General features: G+C 42.0%; 1 long non-coding RNA gene across 1 annotated transcript; it reads left to right on the top strand.

Annotated features, from left to right (window-relative positions):
- Positions 1 to 2956: 2956 nt before the first annotated feature.
- LOC128818144 (uncharacterized) lies at positions 2957 to 5851 on the top strand. The gene is made up of 4 exons (XR_008440396.1): positions 2957 to 3119; positions 4649 to 4732; positions 5191 to 5307; positions 5672 to 5851. It is a non-coding gene; the product is annotated as an uncharacterized LOC128818144 (long non-coding RNA).
- Positions 5852 to 24513: the final 18662 nt, after the last annotated feature.

Here is a 24513-nt window from a genome sequence, read left to right as displayed (position 1 = left end):
CTTGCCCTTACATTTTGTTGTCTGACTCCAGTGCCACGGACAGCAAAGAGTCCCATGTTCTGTCTGTTGGATCAAGAAGCAATCTGGCCTTTTTTCTGTTCTTGATTTTGTTGAAAGCCATCCTTATTTGGTTATCCCACCCTCTTCATGATTTTTTAATCCTCAGCCTCGTCCTCCACTTCCCCAGATTTCTTCTCTCCAGACTGAAGAGTCTCTGCAGCCTTTTCAGTCTCTCCTCTAAAGGCAGATACTCCATATTCCTGATTATTTTACTTTATCTGGACTTTCTCTTTTCTCAGCTGGGTCTGTTTTGAGAGACAGAGAACAGAACTGCACAGACAAGTTAATGTGAGAGGGCTTAAAAATTCAGTGTAACAGCAAAATGCCTCCCTCTGTCTGGTTTCCAAAAACCTCCTTGGTGATTCCCAGCTTTTTTGCCAGCATTTTTGGCTGTTGTGGCACACGAAGCCAGGGATTTCAGGGCGCTCCCAATGACAACCCCAGGATGTCTTTCCTGAGTTTTCACAGACACTTTGGAGCACAGTGGAGTGCAGGCATGTTTTAGACTGCATTTCCATGGGCACAAAATATTTATTTGCAGTCATTTGGACAGGTTGTTTGGGAATCCATCCAACCTGGGCTCAACAGCCACTTTCCTGTTAGTTTAATTCAAATCCTTGTGAGGTTCCTCTGGAGTTCCACTTGGAATTTCATCCCACTCCTCTGGATCCTGAGAAGCAACCATTCCATCCTACTTTTCCTTTTAAATTCTCTCTCGAAGGATTGGAACCTCTTCTTCAACCCTGTAGCATGCTGTATTTTTAAATGTTCCTTTTTGAAGGCATTTGTGGGAGGAATTTTGGCTTTTTGAAAGTCCAAACTGGATTTCCAGCAGACTCTTTCTCTCCCTGAACTGCTGCTCATCTGCCTTCACAGAGCCACACTGGCTCTTTCCCAACAATCCATATTTGCCATAAACTCATTCTTGCCTATAAAATACTGATTTACCAGGGAACTAGGCAGGAATTTCCAAGAGATAAAGAGTGTAATTCTAATTATCCCATATTCTGTAGATGGGAATTAGAGCAGTTGTTTCGCCCTCTGAGAACTGTGGCCATTGGTAATGTGAGGTTTTATATCTCAGCCAAAACTTTATATGTGGGTTCCTTCAAGATTCCAGTCCAGGGGATGCTTTGGCATTGAACTGATTTGTTTAATTTGTGGGTAGCAGGAATTAACAGGTAATTATAGATGAGAAAGTGGCATTGATACCGATATTTTTGGTTCAAAGGCAAGAGGTTATTTAAGGGGAGGTTTGAGTTGGATATTAGGAAAAGGTTTTTCATCCAGAGGGTGGTGGGGCTCTGGAACAGGATCCCAGGGAATGGTCACAGTCCCAAAGCAGTGCTCCAGGAGAATTTGGACAATGCTGTCAGGCACAGGGTGGGATTGTTGGGATGTCCTGGGCAGGGCCAGGACTTGGACTGATCCTTGTGAGTCCCTTCCAACTCAGAATATTCCATGATTCTGTGATTTTTCAGTACCTTCTGGGCTGTTCAGCAGCCAGCCAAATGCAGTAGGACCCTCTGTTCTTAAACTGGATTATCAGTGCAACAAATCTTTGGTAGACAATCATAAAACTGACTATAAATTCATTTAGATCAAACAGGGGTATTTCTATTTTTCATTTCAGCACCCAACAGTTCCAAATAAAAATAAATTCTTACAGGCATGACAGTCTTTACTGAATTAGGCTGAATTTAGAGGCATTTTTACCCAAAATTGCAAACCATTAATGTGGGAATATGTTTAAATGTCAGGGTATTTCCCCTTTATATTTTCTAAATGAAAAGTTTCACTTTGGAAATGCCAAATCCCTTTGTTTTGACATTTTTCTAAGTTAGACCTTTTCCTCCTTAATTTCAAAATAGCAGTTTTTAATTTCAAAAATTGACTTCAGTATTAAATAAATGGTTGATATTTTTAATAGATGGACTAATTTGAAGAAGCACTTCTGAGTCAAAAGAAAGTGTTTAGCTCTATCTCAGGTGCTGTTTTACCTTTTTTTTTACCCCCATTGGGAGGGAGGAGAGGTAATGGAGGGGATTTTTTTTTTCATGCTGATTTTTCTTTCAGTTCTCAACAGCATCAATTGCTCTTGTCCTATCTGCAATATCCAGGAAGAAGAGTTTGAGAGAAATCCCCCTGGAAAACTCATCTAATGTAATAATCACAGAATCCCAGAAGAGTTTGGGTTGGAAGGGACCTAAAAATTATCCAGTTCCAACCCCCTGCCATGGGCAGGGTCACCTTCCACTATCCCACCTTGCACCAAGACCTGTCCAACCTGGCCTTGGACACTTCCAGGAATGGGGAATAAATAATAAAGAATAAAAAATAAAGAATAGAAATAAAAATAATAATAAATAATAAATAAAAATTAATAAATAATAAATAATAAACATCCCAGGTTGCTCCAAGCCTTGTCCAGCCTGGCCTTGGACACTTCCAGGGATGGGACTGCCACAGCTGCTCTGGGAAACCTGTGCCAGGGTCTCACCTCCTGAGGTGACCTAACACTGCTTCATGTAATCATTGCTCCTCTCCAAGAGGAGAATTATACCCCCAATTACCTAATTAGTGGCTCCAGGCTTCTGTACAACAATTAGCAGGGATGGAGGAGCTGCCAAAATCTTCCCTTCTCACTTACACCCATTTTTGGACCTCTGTCAGAGCAGGTGAACTGCTGGGAGCTGACGTAGCTCCCATTGTGAAGCCAGATCACCCTCCTAATTTCCTCTTTCTGAATCATTCTTCTGACGATTGTTAATTACCAGGTTAATTACCTGTTGAGGTGCACAGGTAGCAACAGCAGCTCCTGTTACATCATCCCTCCAAACTGTTTCCTGCTGCTCTGCTCCCGTCAGCTCCTGGCAGAGTGGGGTACCTGCTTATTCTCTCTAATTGTGTTTTAACAATCACATGCCTCCCACTCCCACCTCACTTCCAAAGGCATCCTGCATCTGTGCCAGCTCCATTTCTGGGGGGATGGACCCTGATTCCAAACCCTGATTCCCAACTCTGATTCCAAACCCCGATTCCAAACCTTCTCCTTGCTGGTGAGTCAGAGATCAGGAAGGGCTGGGAGAAGAGAGGGTGCTTTGCTTCTCTTTGCCTTCAGTGAAGGGATGAAACAACAAAGGAATTGCTGAAAGGTGTAATTACAGGAGTGTGCTGTCAGGGAAAGGTGGTTTTGTTTGGATGTTTTGCTGGAAAGCACAGGCTTTGGAAGTACAAACCTCTGGTAATCCCTGATGGAATAAACTTCCTGCAATGTCTTCAAAAGGGAAGCGATAGAAGAGTTGGAAAGGCAGGCAAATGAGCCCAGGGCTGGGTTTCTGTCACCTGATTTCAGATCTTATCTCCCCACACAGATTTCCTTTATTTTAATAATTAGAGAGAGTTGATTTGTTCAGCCTGGAGAAAAGGAGGCTTCAGAGAGAACTTAGAGCTCCTTCCTGTTGGAATCCGAAATGCAGGGAATTCTCAAAACTTTGGGCCTGTAAACCAAGGCTTGGAATTAAACACAGGATTTGATTTGAGGCCTTGGAAAAAGCGTCCAAACTTAGGTGCCAGAAGCGAGAATCTGGATTTATACTTTAAAGAAGAGACATGTTAAGTGGAAGAAAGTTTAGAGTTTTAGAGTTTAAGATATAGAAAAATTAAAAGTAGTTACAAAGGTAACAAGAAGTTTAGAAGGCAGCACTGTAGGTTTCTGTGTCATAACATGATTGGCTAAGAAAGCTTACACTGTAGCAGGAGTCCATAAGACTAAATATTTAAGGATTAGGTTAAAAACATAAATATCCTTGTTGGCCGTGTTTTATTGGTTAATAAATCCTTAAAAAGTCTTGTAACTAGGGGTCTTGTGACCTTCTGAACCAAACAGTAAAAATGTGAGTCAAACTCACCCTTCCTACCTATGTAGAAGAAAAGAAAAATAAATCACATCAAAACCAATTCAGAGGTCCCATCTCTAACTCATTCAAAATTCTTTCAAAAATCCCCATACTTCCAGTGCCTAAAGGGTCTCCCAAGAGAGCTGGAGAGGAACTTGGACAAAGATCTGGAATGCCAGGACACAGGGGATGGCCTCCTAATGCCAGAGGGAAGGGTGAGAGGGGATATTAGGGATAAATCCTTCCCTGTGACAGCAAACAGGACACCAGCAGAGGTTTCCCAGAGAAGCTGTGGCTGCCCCTGGAAGTGTCCAAGGCCAGGCTGGACAGGGCTTGGAGCAACCTGGGATAGTGGGAATCATCCCTGCTCATGGCAGAGGGGTTGGAACTGGATGGTCTTTAAGGTTCCTTTCAATCCAAACCATTCTATGGAAATGAAGAACCTCCAGAGATGTTGTTTGTCTCACCTTGTGCAGCTGTAGAGTGGAGATCACATCCCAAACTCCAACAATCCCGTTGCCTTGCTCTCCAGAGGTGGAGCAAGGAACCTCCAGTGATATTTCCCAGCTGGAATCAAATTCATCAGAAACACCCACCCTAAAGAAATACAAAATCTCCAAATTATGGAATAGCCCGAGATGGGAGAGATCCATGAGGATCATCGCATTCTTATTTCTTTCCCTGAACAGCACCAGACAAACCCACTGTTGATTTCCTGAAAAAAATATCCCTGGAGCTCAGGATCAATGTGGATCCTCTAACAGCAAATCAGGGTGAGGGAATGACCCATCTCACACCTCTTTCTGTTCTCCTTTCAAGCCACAGGTTTCACTGAAACTAGGAGTTTTTTAATAAATCTTCCACCTGACAAATGATATTGAAATTATCTGCTGGCTGTATAATTTATTAAGGCAGAACACAGGAAAAGGAAGAAAAAACAAATGGAATACGAAGCAGTAAAACCATGTCAGGTGATAATGAATAGTTTAAGTTTAGTTTCGTTTGGATTTCATAGAGAAAGAGCAAACAGAGAAAGGTTTTCTTTTAAGTGCCTGGTAGTTTAGCTTTTTCAGAGGGATTTAGTTCAAAGTTAGGCCATTAATTTTGTCTTAATTTTTAAATTAGCCCTTGTTATTTCTCTTGAAAAATGAATGGAACCGAAAGAAGTAGCATTGGCAAAACGTCATGAAAATTGCTTTCATTCCACTTCTTTTTTCTCGTGTTTCCACAGTAAAAAGATGGGAAGTGTGAAGTTAAAAAGTGAGAAATCCAACCTCTCAAAGAGAAGTGAAAATGTTCATCTCTTTAAAAGTCAAAACAAACTGCAAAACTCTTCATTAAGTTGCAGGTTGGAATGTTTTTCATAACAACATCGAAAATGCCACTAAAGCGGGTGTGATTTATCTGAATGTTTACATTTTAATGGAATTTGCTTTTTTTTTATGGTGTAAAAAATTCATTCTGTGGTTTTCCATTAGCAAGTGTAATACTAAAGACTAAACTCTCCTGAAATCCAGGAGTGGGAGTGGAACAGTCTGCTCTGAAGAAGATTTTACACATTGAAGGGGGAATTATGAGGCATTCCTCAATTTACACCATCTGCAGAATGTGGTTGCTTCTCGTACTTTGCTGACAAAATAAGACTTGTTATAAATCTGGAAGAAGATAAAATGGCATAAAAAAATTACCTTTTCTATTTTTTTTCCCTACAGGAAATTGGAAGGGAGAAAAACAGCCAAAACCAGACATGTGTTAGACAAAAAAATAGATATTTCACTCAGAAGATGCTGAGGAAAAACAAGTCTGTCAGCAGGGTTATGTCACCTCAAAGCTGTGTGATACCAAAACTTGAACCTGGATTTAAGCAAAGGTTCTCAAAGAGGCCAAGTAAAGAAGAGTCTAAAAATTTTATTTTTACTTATTTTTAATTTTACTTATTATTTTCATTTTGTTGCTGAGATAGAAACAAAGATGGAGTGAGGAAAGAAATAAAATTCATGTTACACACCCAAGCTCCACCTGACAGTAGCCAAAAGGATTGCAGCTACTGGAAATCAGGAGGAATTTGTCCATCAGGAGGAGTTTCTGCATGGAAAGGGTGGTCAGGCACTGGAATGGGATGCTCAGGGAGGTGGTGGAGTCCCCATCCCTGGAGGTTTCCAAGGAATGACTGAATGTGGCATTCAGTGCTCTGGGCTGGTGACAAGGTGGGGATCAGGCACAGCTTGGACTCGATGGTCTTGGAGGTCTTCTCCAACCTCAACGACTCCGTGATCCCGTGAATTTCAGCATCATCCAGAGAGAGAGGCATTTAGCAGGGAAGTTAATTAAGCTGAGGAGACAGTTTAGCATTAAATGCATCATTAATAATTCGGTTTTGTGTTCTACATTTTTTGTAACACGTCCCCGTGATGCGAATCATTGAGTGCCTGAGGAACAGCTGTGAGACTCTGAAATCACTCCAAGGGTCTGGAGTGACAGGAAAGGGGGGAATGGCTTCCCATTGAGTGAAGGTTTAGATTGGATATTGGGAAGAAATTCCTCCCTGGGAGGGTGCTGAAGCCCTGGCACAGGGTGCCCAGAGCAGCTGTGGCTGCCCCAACCCTGGAAGTGTCCAAGGCCAGGTTGGATGGGGCTTGGAGCAACCTGGGATAGTGGAAGGCGTCCCTGCCCATGGCAGGGGTTTGGAACTGGATGATATTAAGGTTTCTTCCAACCATTTTAGGATTCTACATCTCGTTCAAGCTGATTTGAGCCACCTGACACACAAGGAATCCCTCAGAAAAGTTTGGGGGTGGTCACAAACACAATCCGGAGGTGCTGCCTTTGCCCTCCTGATTGTTGAAGTCTCCACCTTCAGTTCTCTGCTCCAGTTCTAAAGGTCAAAAAGCAAAGCAGCATAATTTTGATTTTTCTTTTTTTCCCCTCTGAGGAAACTCCATCTTCCAAACCTGCTCCAGCATTGCCACTGCAATGTTGATGCTGAAAAATACATAACTGGCATTTTTAATTTTATGAGAGCTTATCTGACTGAGCCTTTTGGGTGGAATATTTGCTAGAGACACGGACTATCCATGCTGCAAATTATCAACTGTAAGAAATAGGATAAACTGGGATTAACAGGGATAAACTGTGCAGCTGAACTAAGGGATCTGCTGGGGTAGAGAATCACAGGATCGTGGAGTTGTTTAGGTTGGGAAAGACCTCCAAGATCTTTTCTTCTCAGCATGAAGTTCCTGGATTCTTCAGCTCAGACCTCCACAGAAATGGAAATGAGGGGAAGGGAAAAGGTTTTTTTACTTCTCTCTGCTGTTTCAGAAGCTGCTAAAGGTACCTATTTCTTCCAAATATCAAACCACATTTTGGTGTTTTATGGGAACATGTTGGCTGGAGCTGTAATTCATTCACATAAATCCATTTGCAATGGAAAATGAGATCCAGAAGTGAAAAAAAAAAAAAATCTCCTGCTTAATATTGGTTGTTAGGAAATTTCAGGAGAGTTGCTGCTTCCTCCATTGACTGACAGTGCACAACTTTGGAAAAATTCACAAAAAAGTTCTGCATCCTTGCTGCCTATCATTAAAATAGGGATAAAAACCTTCCTTTTTCCATATGCTTTTTCTGACTTCTTTTCCTCATTTGTAAATCCTTGGACATACTGACTATCTTTGATTAAATATATATAAATAAATGGACAATGTTCATGATTTTTAATTTTCCTTGCAGTGTCCCAGCTTTTTTTTAAATTTTATTTTGGCCAATAAGCACCACTGCAGTGATTTCTAGTTCAGTTTTGAAGAGACACAAAGGATTGTGATGGTCACTGATCTCTAATAAGGGTGGTGCTCACTCAGAAACAACTTTTACAGTGGAGGAAATCAATATAATTTGGAAATTTTGCCTCCATGATATATGCAGGTGACAACTGAGCAAATGGAAATTCCTATCTTTGCTCACATGTGCAAAAAACTCCATTTTCTGAGGAAATCAGGTTGGAAAAGCATCTCTTGAAGTGTCATTTAGCCTTCAGTCACTGACCTTGCGATTTCAGGAGACGGGAATTTCACTGGAGAATCATTGAGATTCCTTAATGCTGCCTAAAGTTTATTATTGGGCAGTTTTTTTGTCATTGACCAGGTTGTAGAAAGAGGTCTTGTATATATTGGTATTGATGGTGGGGATTAGAGATAAACTAAAGTTAAAAGAAAAACAGAATGAATCCAAAGAAACCTGGGCTGGATGTGAAATATCCCATCAGCTCTGTAAATGAGAACCATTAAAACAATAAAAAATACCAATTTTTACATTCTGAGGGGTTCTAGGCAATCAAGAAATCCATCAGAGGATCTGCTTCCTCATCTCCTGCTGTCTTTTTCCACATAAAAACTCATATTTCTCTTGGCTGGGGTTACATCCTGCCCAGCCTCCCTATGCCAGGAATGAAACTTCTGAGTATTTTCTCTTCTCTCTGCTAATGAATTGCAGTTTGGTTAACTGGTCTTGTTTGTTGGCTGGTAGGGGTGGTTTGTTTGGAGGTTTTGTTGGATATATCCTTTTAAATAATTATTTTCCAGGTTTTTGGATGTGATTCTGTGTTTGGTTCATTTATTTTTTGGCTGTTATTCAGGTTGTGGCATTTCCTTCTCACGTGGATTTAGTGTCTGCCATCAATAAACTCTCTCATGAGATTGTTTTCCAGTTATATTGTTTAGGTAACAAAGGATTGGGGGATAGAAAGTAGGAAACTAGAGAAAAAAAAATCAGCATTGACATGAATAAGCATAACTACAGAGCTACAGCTGAGAAAAAGAAATTCAAGTACAACTGCAACCTCAGCTGGGAGAAAGCAGAAATGTCACCCTATGACTAAGGAAACCCTTGGATGTCCAGACAATTTGAACATTTATATTGGATATTGGGAAGAAATTCTTCCCTGTGAGGGTGGGGAGGCCCCAGCACAGGTTGCCCAGAGAAGCTGTGGCTCCTCCATCCCTGGAATTGTCCAAGGGCAGGTTGGGCAGGGCTTGGAGCAACCTGGGATAGGGGAAGTTTTCCCTGCCCATGGCAGGGGATAGAACTTAATGATCTTCCAGTTCCCTTCCAACCCAAACCATTCTGACATTTTATAAAATAAATCCTACAAGTGTGGAAAACCCCATTGCATGAGAATGAAAAGAGGAGATGGTCGATAAGGAGATGTCCAAGTTGTGGACAAAATCCCACTTTTACTGTGGGATGGCCACTGGTCTTGTGAGTTTAGGGGAACAAATCACCACTATTATTATTTACTATGATGATTTTCCCTTGTGCCTCACAGAAATCAGAGCATCAACGGGCCACGAAAATCTCAGCGTGATCTTCCACTGAGGAATGACTGAGCAGCAAAAAAAGGGAGCAGGGAATAGATGGGGAATTAATTCTGGATGGGAAGTTTTGCTGTTCCCCCACATCTCGAGTGAGGAGAAACTCAGTCCCCAATGATCCCAGCCCAGCATTTTAAGGCAAACTTACTTGCTTTCAAAAGGATTTGTGCATTTATTGCCCTATCACTGTCATACCACCCAGCCTGATGCGATCCATGTAAATCTGCAGGCAGAGGGACCCTTTCACAAGGCTGCCATTGCTGGAGGGTTGTTTTTCCCTTCAGTGCTGTTTTTCCTCATCCCAATCCAGTGCCAGAGCTTTGCCAGGCATCTTCAGAACACTTCCGAACAGTTGTTTGCCACTGGAATGAAAGTTCATGTTGTGGCATTTTTCCTCAGAGCACCCTGGGAGGCAGCTGGTTGCCCACAGTAACAAAATGACAAAAAAACACCTTCTAGTAACACAAAAATGAGTCAAAAATGTTGACCCTGTTCTCCAGGACACGAGATTGTTCCCTGTTTGTAGAAAGGGCTGATGTTGTCCTCAGGAAAGTTTTGTCACACTGTCCTCAGGATAAGTGGTAGAAAATGATCTGAGCTGGGTTTAATATTTGTATTTGTGAGTTTCATCAGTTCACAAAGTGGGACCTAGTTCAGGATGCAGCTGAACTTGAGATGAAGAAAATTCCTCTTTTTTCCTCATTCTAAAGTAGATTTAATGTAAAAGTGAATTTAATGTGAACTCATTAAATATTCTAAACCTCCATTTCCACACAGATATTGCACCTTAATTCCTCTTGGCTTTTGTCATTGGAATTCAGCAACAACTTGGGAATGAGTCTGAACCCTCAGAAGGTTTCAGTGAGGAAAATCCCTTCCTGTCAACCCTTCCTTGTGGGTGTGTGGCAACACTGACCTTCGGGGGATGCTGAAAAGGGCAACAAGGAAGGGTCCCCAGCACAGGAAGGACCTGGAGCTGCTGGAGCGAGTCCAGAGGAGCCACCAAGATGATCAGAGGATGGAGCAGCCCTGCCATGAGGAAAGGCTGAGGGAATTGGGATCATTCTTCCTGGAAGACGAAAAGGTTTTGGGGTGATCTAATTGTGGCCTTCCAGTGCTTGAAGGGAGCCCACAAGAAAGAGAGAGAGAAATGTTTTACAAAGGCCTGGAGTGACTTGAAACTGAGAGAGAGTAGGGTTAGGTTGGATATTAGACAGAAAGTCTTTACTGTGAGGGTGGTGAGGCCCTGGCACAGGTTGCCCAGAGAAGCTGTGGCTGCCCCATCCCTGGAAATGTTCCAGGCCAGGTTGGATGGGGCTTGGAGCAACCTGGGAGAGTGGGAGATGTCCCTGCCCACAGCAGAGGGGTGGAACTGGATGAGCTTTAAATTCCCATCCAACCAAAACTATCCAGTAATTCTATGGAAATAAAGAGGACACAATTAATTAGAAGGAGCACAGAACATATAATCATGGAAAGGCTTGGCTGAAAGGGACCTTAAAGATGATCTAATTCCAACACCCCCACCATGGGCAGGGATCCCCACACTAGACCAGGTTGCTCAGACTGGATATTCATGCCCTGGCCTTCAGCAGAACACTGTCTTTACGAGGCAGTTCATTATTTAAGAACTATTTCCAGTCTTTTAACCTTCAGATCAGAAATCTGGATCCATTCACCACAGAAAAAAAAGAGGACATGGATGGAGGGATGAAATAAATTCATTCATTCCTGAGGGGTTTTTTTTTGCCAATGTTTTGTTTTACTGCCGGAACAGATGAGCTGTAAATGGATGTCCAGGAAAACTTTCTTTGCTGCTACTTGAAACAAATATGGGATGCTGATAATCAGAACCATCATTTGATGGTGTTGGATATCTCTCAGGTGTTTTCCCCTGAGGAAAAAGAGGAGATTGAGACATAGGATGGATTTAATGCCAGATTCTCCACAGAGATCTGTAACAGACCACTGTGGAGACAGAGTCCCCTTGCTGATGGTGCTTTGTCACCCCTCAGCACAAATTCCAGCTGCTTTAGAGGATGATATTTTCCTTTCTCTGACTCACCTCACCTTCTCTCATCCCTGATGTGTTTACAATGAGCTTTAAGTCCTCCTGGAGCTCACCAAAGGACACTTTCCTCACACAGATTCTTCAGGAGAAAGAACTTTCAGATGGTTATGCTGACATTTGTGCTAAGAAGCAACCTCTCCCTATCTTTCCCATGGTGCTTCTGTTCATATTTAAGCATTCCCAGAGTGGATTTGTTCATAAAAGGGCACTTGGAGGGAACAAAGGAGGGATCAAGGCCTGTTGCTAGGAGTGGGACCCATTGTGCTTTTCCTGGGGCTGTAGAGGTTGAGTATAAGATTATTCCTGGAAATTCTTCTGTACTGAGGGAACAAATGGTTGTGTAAAAGTTAAAAGAAGACTTGTTGGCTGTTTGGACCTAAATCCAGAAGATTTTTTTTACCTCAGCAGAGTGCTACACCATTTACTTGTGCTGGTTTTAGGCTGTCTCCTGAATGCATTTTCACCACCCTTTGTCTGACAGAGAAAATGTTCCTGATCCTGCCTGGGCATGGGAACTGTGCAGGGATAAAAACCAGCCAATTCAGCCAATTTTAGGAAATCCAAAGATGTTTTGCAACTCAAAAGTGTGCATTAATATGCAGACTTTTTGTGCATATTAAAATGTGCAAGCAAGGCCTCTTGAAAACAACATCAGCAGAGCCATCACCTTTTGCCCCCCAGTGCAAGAAACTCCCAGATCTAATCAGTGTTCATATCCTTGGGAAGCAAAGAGAAGAGAGAGAAAAGGATGGATTAATGTGAAAAAGATTTGTCCAACGTCTCAGACAGCAACTGGAGCTTTAAACCAGCCAAACTCAATTTCTTGTCAGAAGAAGTTTGTGTAGTCAGAATCAATATTTATTAATTCAGGGTTCACCATACAATCCCAATCCATTGATCAGGCACATTTTTACAACTCCAATGAGTTGGAGTGGTCTGCTGGCACTGGGCCTGGGCAGGGCTTGACTTGAACCAACCTCCCTATTTGCTTTGGAATATTATGTTGTCTTTACTCAACCATATGAGTAAAAGTCTGCTTTTTTTTTTTTTTTTTGGAAGCAGCAGATGAGTTAACTGTGTAAGTCAAGCTAGAAATAAACCAGCAAGTTTTGGGTTTTGGTTTGTTGATTTTTTTTTTTTTTTTTGGTGAAAAAAAAAAACCACTTTTTTTCTTTCTTCACCTTTGTCAGTGAAAGAACCATGAACATGGTAATTGTCACTAGAAATTCTGTGTGGAATGGCAAGAAATCCATCTGATCAGCCTTATGGATCAACCAATTCACCCAACCTTGTATTTCTCTTGGAGAACCCTGTATGGGAGGCCCAAAATACATTGGCAACTCTCTGCCAAAATTGCTCCAAAGGAGTTTATAGAGAAGGCACTTAAGTATTTTAAAAGTCCTGAGTGTCACAGTCAGATTTTGTCCCATGGGGGACAAGAGGAAACACGATACTTCAGAATTAAATACAAAAGCCTAAACAAACAGTCAATGTTTTTATCTTCCTACAGCATCCTAGCCAAGTGTTTCCATAGGATACTGCCACTGTGTGACAAAAGAAAAGGAAAAAAGGAATGGGCTGGGCGCAATAAAATGGGTGATTGATACTGGAAAATCTTACAGGCTTAATAATACTTCCCCTCAGCTCCTGAAAAACACAGGAAAACACAAGATAATCAGCTGAAGTTAGCTGGTCTTCCTTCCCCTGTTTGGGAACTGGTACTCAGCACATCCCTCTGCTTTGGTGGTCTCAGTATTTCTGATATTCCTAAGCTTTCCTGGTATCTGTTCCATAATAACTCCTACAGGTTTACTAATTCCTCATTATTTGTGCATTGTGAGCTGTCACGTTGTGGAACTGCTGCTGAAAAAATCCAGGTTTCAGCCCAAAAGAAACTCCAGGAACTCCTGTCCTGCCCCAGGTCTCAGGTCTATCCCTGCTCTCCTGGATTGTTCATGAATTACTGTAGATCAACTATTTCTTTCTATCCATCAACTATTTAATTTCTATAAATCAACCCTTGTCAATGGACATAAGGGTAAGAGCACTGCTTTCCTGAGTAATTCAGGAGGTCACTCAGATGTTAATGGTGATGTTCATTAGCATTAGACTAATGAGTAGGACTAAGTTAATTGTTTTGCAGCACTTTTGGAATAAAGAAAGGAGAAGAAATCTAAGACTGAATTCCCAACCTAGTCTAATTTCCTACCCCTCTTCCCAAAAGAGTTCTCTGAAAATCCAAACTGCTGAGGGTGGAGTAACTGCTTGCAAACAAATATTGGGAATTATTTGAACTATCCCAGACTCAGCAGCCGTCCCTCAAGGCTGCTCTGCCTGGGAAGGATGTGAGCACTGTAGGAGCTGAAGGATGGCTTAGAATCTGGACAGATTTTTCAGGATTTGGTGTTTTCCTCAGGCCATCTTAAATGATAATTCAGTAAAAAATTCATTTCATTCTGTATAAAAAGCAGAACAAGAGGAGCAAATTTCAGAGAAAGCAAGCATGGGTAAAAGTACAGTATTAACCCTTCATCACTGTAGATAATTCCATGACCACGGTGATGCTAAGAAATAAACTCCAGTGATGCTTTAAAAATATCTGGGTTAAGATTGACACAATTTTAGGCAATTCATTTATGCTGAAGGCAACTCTCACAAAAAAAGAGTGGAATTCTGAACTGGAGAGGGCTGCACAAAGATTCATCTCCACTCCCAAAGAGGAGTTTTTCAGACTTTTCCATACAAGCAAAAAGAAATCTTGAAAACTTGTTCAAATTTTGTGAAGTGGCACAGGATGATCCCGAGTGATGTCATGGATGTATGGCTGAAAGGTGATGCCAACAATCTGCCTGCTCACGTTTTATTTCCATCAAATATCTGGGGATAAATTTCCATTTTTTTGTCTTTGCTGTTACGCCCACGTATCAAGTGTGGTCAAAATAACTGGGATAAGGGGGCTGTTTCTCTTCTGGATGTCTTCAAAAGGCCTTATTTTATCAGAATATTTAATCATTTTAATTCATATGCTTGAAATTACTGTGTTTATGAGCAGAATGCCATAAAGCACTATGCACCTTGAGCGTGGGATGTAGGGAAAATCAGGAAGGATATTGCTGTTATGTACAATGGGACCCAGGAGAGAGAAAAGAAATGGCCTGAAATTAAAATTATGCTCACTTGAATCATTTTCTAACAAACTACTTATGCTATTAAGTCCTTATCCAATCAATACATCACTGACTTCACTTTAAATTATGACATTTTTTTTTCTTATATGTTGTTAAGTCTAATTAAAAGGAATTAGTCATGAGAGTGACAAATTTGAAGCTCACTACAGAATTACTTCATGTGGCATTTATTAGATATCAAACATGGGAAAAGTTTGAATCAAACTGGCAAATTCAGCAAAAGTTGTGTCTTGGCATCAAAATTCTTTCGTAAAATTAAATCATTTGTTATTAAGGGGAGTCTTTTTTTTTCCCTCAAATAACTTCTTTTTCTGTACTTTCTTTTTGTTAGGACTGGAGAACACAGAAATTGTATAATAGTGAGTAATAAAATCCGTCATTCTCGTGAGTAATGCTTTGTAATTAGATGAAATAAAAGTAAAGTAAGTTGAATTGTGTGGAGAGCAGGGCTGGGGGTGGAGTGCTGCACTCAAAGGTTTTTGTATTATTAATGATGCTGAACTTTCAATGCTGGAAGGTTCTGTTGGAATTAACATCAAAAACTGCAGTGGTTTTTCTGTACTTTGGGCTCCCAATGCTGCCACAGTGACAGGAATTTGTCACACAGTGGGAATCGGGAGGATATTTCATTTCTGCAAGACACAGGTGTGAAAATTTTGGGAAGAAAACCTCTTTGCATTCCAGCCACTCCATAGCTGAGTTCCCAGGGCCTGATCTGCCACAGGATTCTAATTTCCCTCCTCCCAGAATCAACCTTGCTGCTCCCATTGTGCTCCTTTTGCCACAAAAACACACGAAAATGACAGAACCTTTGAATGAAAGATTTTATTTAAAATTTCCTTCGGGTTCACAGAATCACTGAGTTTGGAAAAGACCTCCAAGAACATCAAGTCCAACCTCCAGCTGAATTTCCACCACGTCCACTAAACCACACCACAAAGTGCCAGGTCAGCCTGGCTTTTTGAGCACTTCCCAGGGTGGTGACTCCAACCTTTCCCTGGGCAGCCTGTTCCAATGTTTTGTCACTCCTTCAGTGGAGAATTTTTTCCAAATATCCAACCTGAGCCTCACCTGGAGCGACTTGACGCTGTTTCCCCTTTTCCCATCTCTCATTGCCAAGGAGAAGAGGTTGACCCTCACCACACCACAATCTTTTTTCAGGGAATTGTAGAGATGCAGAAGATGCCCCCTGAGCCTCCTTTTCCCCAGGCTGAGCCCCTTTCCCAGCTCCCTCAGCTGTTCGTGATGCTCCAGATCCTTTCCCAGCTCCATTACATTCTCTGGACACGCTCCAGCCCCTCAATGTTCTTCTTGTCATGATGGCCCCAAGCTGACCCCAGGACTGGAGGTGCCTCACCACTGCCCAGTTCATTCCACGACCTTTAATCCAGTCCAGAGCTGTGTTTCTCAAAGCCAAGAGTAGTTTTCCTCACATCCTGTTGGTCCTTTGCTGGATTTATCCAGAGCTGGGTGTTTTATCTGCTGTGCCCTCTCCAGCTCTGGAGCAGATGGCTCTGATAGGGCTGTTCCAGAGCTGGGCATTTGGGAAGATGGATATTTCCCAGCTTTGGGCAGTGAGATGCAGGATCTGCCCCAGAACTGGGAGTGCTGGGAGCCACCTGCAGCTGCTCAGTGCAATTAGCATTCTCATTAACCAGCATTTAATGGGCTTGCTAATTGCCAGCTAGTAATGAAGTGTACAGGAGTGTCAGATTTACTGAGCAACTTCTGGGAGCTTGGAGCTTCCAGTTTCATGGAAATGTGGATGATTTCTGCTTTTTTCCTCATTTAAAAGATGTCTTTCAAAAGGACCAACAAATGGTAAATTCTGATTTTCAGCAAACTCTGCTGTCTCAGAGATTCCGGGGAATACTCAGTCCACTATGTCCACTTTTAAACTCCAAGTGAATATAATTATTTCCACTTCTTGGAAATACCGTCTTGTTTCAAGGCTAAATTCAACTAAATTCAATTTCCAACACTTTGATTCATGCAACTTTCTCTTGCATAACTCAAAATTATAAAGTTTTCCCTCCTTGCTATCTCAGATATTGTGTTAAACACTGAAAAACTTCACAAGAAAACTGCTCCTTATCCACATGAACGAACTGATGTGATTTTGCACCTTAAAATTAATACAGGATCATAGAATCATGGAGAATTATGGGCTGGAAGGGTCCTTATATCATCCACTTCCAACCCCTGCCATGGGCAGGGATAACTTCCACTATCCCAGGTTGCTCCAAGCCCCATCCAACCTGGCCTTGGACACTTCCAGGGATCCAGGGGCAGCCACAGCTTCTCTGGAAAACCTTTGCCAGGGCCTCAACATCTTCAAAGTAAGGAATTTCTTCCCCAGATCCCATCTAAACCCTACTCTCTTTCAACCCATTTTCCCTTGCGATAAAAATATTGAAGAGCATTCACTCAGAATCTTCTCCTAAGGTGATTGCATCGAAGATAAAAATCACTGCAAATCCTTCCCTCCCCATTCAAATTAGAATTTGCTGGACTGAGACGGGTTTTAATTGATGCAAGATGTGTCTTTTTGTTCCTTTATTTGGCAGCAGCTTCAATCCTGAAGGTACCTGGTTATAATCCAGTGGAACTAAAGTAGGTTTTATCATCATGAATTTCTTTATCACCCAGACATGAAATCTCCTTGGACAGAGAACAGGTTTCTTTGACGAGCCCTACTTTCCAGGGAACAAAGTCATCTGCTGCTGGAAAGATATTTTTAACTTTGAATTTTCTATTTTGGTGAACTGCTGAGTTAACGGGGATTCTGCTTGTTGAGGATCAGACTTTACAGCCCAGCATTTACCACATGGAATCACAGAATTATACTGAGCCCGCAAGGACTTGGAAGGAGCCCACAAGGGCTTGACGAAATGTCCACGGGCCTTCATTCCTTTGGAAGGTCTCCAGTTTTTGAAAATGTGTTGAGAGGAAATCAATCCCAAACCAGCTTCTTAAACTCTTTAAATTTTTCTAAGAAGTTGGAATATCAGCTTCCATGCTGCTGAAATTCCCCAATATTTCATTGCAACACCTGTGGCCTCGGTTGGTAAAAATTTAAGTGGGTTAACCTGGTCTAGGAAAGTGTCCCTGCCCATGGCAGAAGGTTGGAATGAGATGATCTTGAAGATCCCTTCCAACCCAAACCTTTCCACGATTTTATAAATGTTTATAGGTTAAATCTTTTGGATATTTACTGCCATAATGGCATTCACTAATCCTGGTGCACTGGGAATGTTGCAACACTCAGCTGATGGATTTTCACTACAAACCTGGGGTTCACAAATGATGGGAGAATTTTTGGTGCCTCCAGGTGTTACAGCCCTTCTCCTTCTACATAAAGGAGTTTACAGCTCCATTTTGTCAGCCCAAATGTGTGTTTAGGCAGTGTTCTCAAACAGTGGCTCCCCCATCATGCCCAATAAAGCTTAAAAGATAAAAATACACCGTTATTTCCGTGATATGTTCTCTACAGCCAGAACACTGCAATGTTCTCTGAAAATTCAGGAGAAAGGGGTTATTTTCTGCTTCCTTGTCCCCACAATCCAGAAGGCAGAGCGAAGGTTGACTGCTGTGCCACTTCCAGCCCCATTTCATCTCCATGTGCAGAGAGAGATGCAATTTTCTTAGTGGCACAGCAAAGTGCTGAATTCCTTAATCTGTTTGTCCTTTCTGCAGCAGCAACTCTGCTTGGTAAATAACCCGGAGATGGGAGCAATCAGAGTAGTGAGGCAAAGCAAAGTTATTATGAACTTGTTGAAATGTATGAGGGATGTAAAATGTGAGATGGAGAGGAAAAGGAAAAAAGAATGTCCCAGGGGCACATTTCATTGCTCAGGAGGCATCAGGTTGAATAAGTTACACATAAGCTGTCATCTTAAAAGGTGCCAGACGCTGACGCAAGTGGAAAGTTAAAACAACAGCTCTTTGAGTATTACAGGCAGCAGCTTTTGGTGTTTTAGTGCAGTCCTCAAAATTGAATTGTGCATTGGCAGTGACTTCGCTGCTAGACAGCTCGTATTTTGCTTTTCTTTGGGTTTTTTTAGCTCTGGATGGTCTCTGTTCTGACTAAACAGAGGATACTGGCTGGAACAAACGTCCAAACATTGTTGCTGGTAGGTTTGTGGCCTAGGAAGGTCAGCTCAACTTGTGGTGACCATCCCAGTGCACACAAGAAAATGTGGATTTATTCTAAGCTTTGAAAAGAGAGTTGAACTACAGGTTGCAGGAGTATTTGTGGCTCCATCCCTGGAAGTATTCAAGGGATTGGATGTGGCTTGGAGCAACCTGGGATGGTGGAAGATGTCCCTGCCCATGGCAGAGGTTGGAGCTGGATGATCTTTCAAGTCCTTTCCAAACCAAACCATTCTCTGACTCTTTGATTCTCTGATTCTACTTTGAACCCTGTTATAATGCCTTTCCCTACGTGGCCATTTTTTCAAATTTCCCAAATTTCCAGTCTTCACCTAAAGTTCCTCCTAACTTTGCTGGCAAATAAAGACAGACACATAAATTGGATTTAATCTAAAGCTTTTAAGTGCTGTCCTCTCTCAGCTCCCTTCAGGATTTGGCCAAGGGCTGAACTTTTATTGTGGCTTGCTCAGGAACACAGAGCTCAGTGTGCTCCAATCCCTTATGCTCTAATCCTTAACACCAGAGAGTTTGTCTGCGTAAGACAACCCTTGCTCAAGTTTGGAACAAGTTTTGGAACCTGAATTTGGATGTAGAGGGACTGTGGCACTCATGGTTCCAAGGTTCTCTTCACTGAATGAGAATTACTGAACCCTGGAATGGGAAAAATGGAAGAGATGGGTTTATTTCCAGATCTATAATGTGTGATCAGAAGGTTTCAACACTGTCTCCATCTCTGGGGACCCTGACATAAGAAGGATGTGGAGCTGCTGGAGCAAATCCAGGAGAGGCCACGGAGATGCTCCAAGGGCTGGAGCCTCTCTGCTCTGCAGCCAGGATGGGAGAGGTGGAATTATCCAACCTGGAGGAGGGAAGGCTCCAGAGAGAGTTCAGAGCCCCTTCCAGTGCCAGAAGGAGCTCCAGGAGAGCTGGAGATGGATGGAGGGACAGGACACGAGGAATGGCATTAAATTGACAGAAGGTGGGGTTAGATGGGATATTGGGAAGGAATTCTTCCCTGTGAGGATGGTGAGGCCCTGGCCCAGGTTTTCCAGAGAAGCTGTGGCTGCCCCTGGATCCCTGGAAGTGTCCAAGGCCAGGTTGGGCAGGGCTTGGAGCAACCAGGGATGGTGGGAGGTGTCCCTGCCCCATGGCAGGGGGTTGGAATTCCATGATCATTCAGGCCCCTTCCAGTCCAAACAATTCCATGATTCTGTGACTGTGGAAGGTGCCACAAGAAGCCACAAGTGTTCCCTCCAGAAGAAAGTTGTGAAGAAACTTCCTAATGCTGAGATGAGTCAAATAGTGGTGTAGATTTCCCAGGAATTTCAGTTTCTTTGAATAGAAACCTCTAAAATCATCTTAGACTGATTTTTTCAGGAATGAGGGAAGCCATGTAAACAAGACAGAAGAGACAAGCACCTTCATAAATTTAGGCTCCATTCAGACTTAAACTGCTCTGAAAAATAGAGTTACATCTCACTTGTTATATATTAAGGCTGAACCAAGAGACCAGATCAGTATCAAATAAAACCTCCAAGGTGAAGTTAAATGTTCCAGGCACCACTGAGTACAAAAAGATTATTTTTCCATTTTTTCGTAGTTCACAAATTTGATTTCCTGATCTGCAGCACAGAGAAGAAGTTGCCCTTTTTGGCAAGGGCAAACCCAAGTTAGGGAAAGGGGCAAAAAAAAAAAGATTCGTCCCCCCAAACTCTGCTCTCAGTCTCATGGAGACCAATCTGGGCAGCCCTCAGGAATCTGGTTTCCATTTCTGCAGTGGATACCTATTCTTAGCGACTTTCACATGAGTTTTTATATGCTAACATCACCTTTCTCATCTCCTCCGCCGAGACTCTGACATTCCCCACTTTCCCTGAGAGTGGATGTGTTTTCCCCCTCGTGTGGTGCAGGGATGGCTCGTGCTCTACTTAGCAGCGAGGCAGAAATAGAGGTGTGCACATGCCTGTACATCTCCTTTTAGAAGGCAGAAAATCCCAGTTCCTCCAGCACCTCCAAGTCCACACCATAAACCTCAAGTGGCAATTTTGTCTGGGCGGGGCACAGCTTTGGAAGTGATGCACACATTTAGGAACTTTGCTGGAAAAAGTGGGGCAACCCAGTGTTATTTTAAAATGATGTCTTTGTAACTTTGTTGACTTGCTATGATATTTTCTGCAGCTTTAACACTGGCTGGCCAATTTCTTACGGATTGTGTGTGGAATACTGAAATGAATTTCTAACCACTCTGAATATTGATGTTCCAGGGAGAAATTGGCTTCCAAATGCTTTCTGGAAGTGAGAAACATTATCAGGGCATTTATAAAAGTATCATGAAGTCCCTTCAGATCCTGCATCTTCCTTTCTGATAAACACATTTTCCAACCCAGAAATGACCCCCCCTTAATAAGAGACCTTGTGGAAAATGGATTTATTAGTTTCCTTGTGGTCTGCAGCAGAAAGAAAAAGCCCAGTAGCCTATTTTGCATAAAGTCTGATCAAACATTGTTTTCCTCTGGTAAACTGGAAAGTTGATAATGCTTTCACTAGAAGGGAATGTTTCACTTCAGTGCCCAGATTTTGATTTATGTTCAAAAGTACTTCTGATGGAATAAATGTCATTTCCAATCAGAAAATCAAAATATTTTTTAAATGAGAGGTTGTATCTCCCACACATTTTCTGCTTCCTGCTGTTTTTTGTTTGTCTGTCTGAGACCGACTAATTTGTGAAACTAAGACAAACTCTGGAATAATTTTGAATGTACAAAACAGGCATTTCTCATCTGTTTTTAACATGAGAATTTAGGTTTAATGGAAACTTCCAGTGGCAAGAGTGACTCAGGGCCGACCAAATACTCCTCAGAGCTGTGACCTCACATTAATATGTCTGGCACATAATATTAGGACTTTCAGAGCAACTATATTATCAATTTAAAAACTTAATTACCATTTAAATATGCCTTAGTTAAATTTCTTACCGTGTTAAATTGTAATGAGAGAGGAAAATCTTCAATCAAAGCTCTGTTTTTAGTAAATTCCAGAAGGTCTCTGATTTCTACACAAGAAGGTGGATTAAATGTGACCTTCGCTCTCTCTGTGTCAAATGAGCTGAAGCCACAAAAAGGGGCATTTGGAGTTGCTTCTAAATGCAAATTATCCCCAGTTCCAGCTTTAATAAAGATCCTGTCATCTGAATTAAACAGATGATTGAATTAAACAGAATGGACTCACTGCCCCTTTCCCAAACCAACCCTACAAAAAACAAGTCTTCAAGTTGCCTTTGAAATCCTTGGAATTCTTCCTTCCTTTTTAACCCCCTGGAATGTGTCCCTTAAGGAAATAATGGCTATTGCTATTTTCTGGTAGGTTTGCATACTGTGTCCTCTGGACAGAGAGGACTTCTTCACAGACAGGAACATTTCTCCATGATTTTGGTGTCCTGAAATGTGTCTGGAGTTTTCCAGGTAAGTTTATAGGGAAGGAAGGCAGTTATTTATCATGGAATCACAGAATAGAATCATGGAATGGTTTGGGTTGGAAGGCACCTTCAAGACCATCTCGTTCCAGCCAGGTTGCTCCAAGCCCCATCCGACTTGGCCTTGGACACTTCCAGGGATGGGGCAGTCACAGCTTCATTGGGCAACCTATGATGAGTACAGAACGCTGAGTACAGAACTTCCACCTAAAATCTGGTTTAAATCTCTCCTCTTCCAGTTTGGATAGAGCTGGGCACCCTGACTAGGTGGGGTGAAGGTGTCTTTCAGTTATTTCCAGAAGCACTTGGAGTTGGACACCTAAAACCATTGACAAGAATTCATGCATTGTGGTTGGGCTAAGGCACACCACCTTGTGGCAGCACATTTCTCTCTCTCTCAGGATTTTTCATAGAGGTGCACAGAGAGAAAGAAAGAGAAAACGATTTCTATTTCTGCTCCTCGTTTTTCTCATGTGGAATGTGCTTGGAGAATTGTTTACCTGGGGTGATTGCTTGATTGGATTCTGGTGAGGATTATTTGGGCCTGATGGCCAATCAGATCCACCTGGGTCTGGACTCTGGTGAACAGGGTCACAAGTTGTGAGTAGTGAGATATGGTAGTTAGGGAAAGTAGGTATGTATTTTAGTATCTTCCTTTATATAGTATATGAATGTATTATAGCATAGTTATAATAAACAAATCATGCAGCCTTCTGAAATGGAGTCAGACATCATCATTCTTCCCATTGGGTTCGCCTGCATTTTGCAATACCACGTCTCCTTGTGCGTGAGGATTCCCACCAGCTCCATACTTGGGTGGTCCTTGGGATGGGACACGGAGTTCCATAAGGAAAGAAAAACAGCTAGGAGAAGTCAGGACCTGGGTTGGGTAGACAGATGGGAAAGTTCTAGGAATAAAAGCAGAAGTGGGGTTCAAGGTGCCATCAACAGAGATATTTTATTATTTTTAAAATATTTTTAATATTTCTATATTTTATTGATTTTATTATTCATAATATTATTTATTATTATCTTATTACTGTTTTTATTATTGTTGTTGTTTTTGTTAGTTGTATTATGATCTATAAATTCTGAGAGTTTCTTATTCAGTAATGAACTAATTTTCAGGGATTTTATTATTTAATATTTTGTTTTAAAGCTGTGTGTCCAACACAGTGTCTGGGCTGGACTGTGGCGAATAAGAGAAGCAAAGATGTTCATGGGCAAAGGATCACATCAGGAATTTCACATCCATAATTTTATGGCCAAGCTATCAAACCCATCAGAATGATGGGACATTGCAGACTTTACCATCTGCACGGGAGTTTTAACCAGTTTGTACCTCTGGGGGTTTGTGACATCCAGCTGGAAGTTTTTAGGCCAGGCAGGGTTTAACTCAGCTCAGTTTGCAGCAAGCAAAAAATCTTAACAGCAAAAATGTCTGGTCCTCTGAAAGAAATGGGGAGTGGGGGCACTTTTCTATCTTTAGGGAGGACCTTGACTTGGCTGCTTTCTTGGCAGTGTAATGCAATTCAGGAAGGACTGTGTGGAGGAATTTGGGTTGGGATCCACCTCATCTCATTTCAGAGAACTCCATCCCAGCTGGTCACATTCAGACCCCCTTACAACAGAATCACGAAATGGTTTGGGTTGGAAATGAACTTTTAAATGAACTTCTGGTCTTCTAGTCCAACCTCCTGCAACGGTCAGGGACATCTTCAAGCAGATCATGTTGCTCAGAGCCCCATCCAACTTGACCTTGAATGTTTCCTGGGATGGAAATTTCTCTGGATAACCTCATCTGGTGCTTAACCACTCCCACCACAAAAGACTTCTTCCTTAGAGCCAGTCTAAATCTCCCCTCTTTCAGTTTAAAACTATCACCCCTTGTCCTGTCCCTACACACCCCACAAACAAATCTTGTTTCCATCTTTCTTATAAACTCCCTTTAAGGAGTTTATAGGCTTTAAGGAGTTGAAAGGCTTCAATATGTTTTTCCCAGATCCTTCTATTTTCCATGCTAAATAACTCCAACTCCCTCAGCTTTTCCTCATAGGAGCAGTGCTCCATCCCTCTGAAGGAATCAGATGAGTGAAACTTTTAGGATTCCTCCAACATTAGAGCCTTTTCCGATGGGAAAGGTTCAGGCTGTTTGCATGCTGGGAATCACAGGATCTTTTAGATTGGAAAAGACTTGAAAGATCCTCGAGCCCAACCTTTGACTGATCTTCACCCTGTCACCCATCACATGGCGCTAAGTGCCACATCCAGGCGTTTTTCAACACCTCCAGAGATGGTGACTCCTACA

Source organism: Vidua macroura, chromosome 1 (genome assembly GCF_024509145.1).
Source record: "Vidua macroura isolate BioBank_ID:100142 chromosome 1, ASM2450914v1, whole genome shotgun sequence".
Classification (NCBI taxonomy): Eukaryota; Metazoa; Chordata; class Aves; order Passeriformes; family Viduidae; genus Vidua; species Vidua macroura.
Note: the sequence above shows the minus strand (reverse complement) of the source record. Positions and strands in the feature narration are given on the sequence as shown.